Here is a 331-nt window from a genome sequence, read left to right on the forward strand (position 1 = left end):
GTAAATGTATATTTTGTATATATATATATATATAATAGTACATTTTTTTTTTTCTTCATTTTCCCATGTAACAATTATTGTAATGCATGCACTAAATATAAAAAGAATATAAATATATATATTATATAATGTTATTGTTATTATAAGATTATTCATACATTATATTATTCTTTAATTTTACAAATAAAAAGATAAATATATATATATATATTGATGATTTAATTTTAATATTTTTCTTTTTTCTGTACTCACACAAATAGAAGGATTAAAAAAAAAAAAAAAAAAAAAAAAAAAAAAAAAAGTATAAACATATATTTAATATATATATATA

The sequence above is a fragment of the Plasmodium reichenowi genome, chromosome 13 (genome assembly GCF_001601855.1).
Source record: "Plasmodium reichenowi strain SY57 chromosome 13, whole genome shotgun sequence".
Taxonomy (NCBI): domain Eukaryota; phylum Apicomplexa; class Aconoidasida; order Haemosporida; family Plasmodiidae; genus Plasmodium; species Plasmodium reichenowi.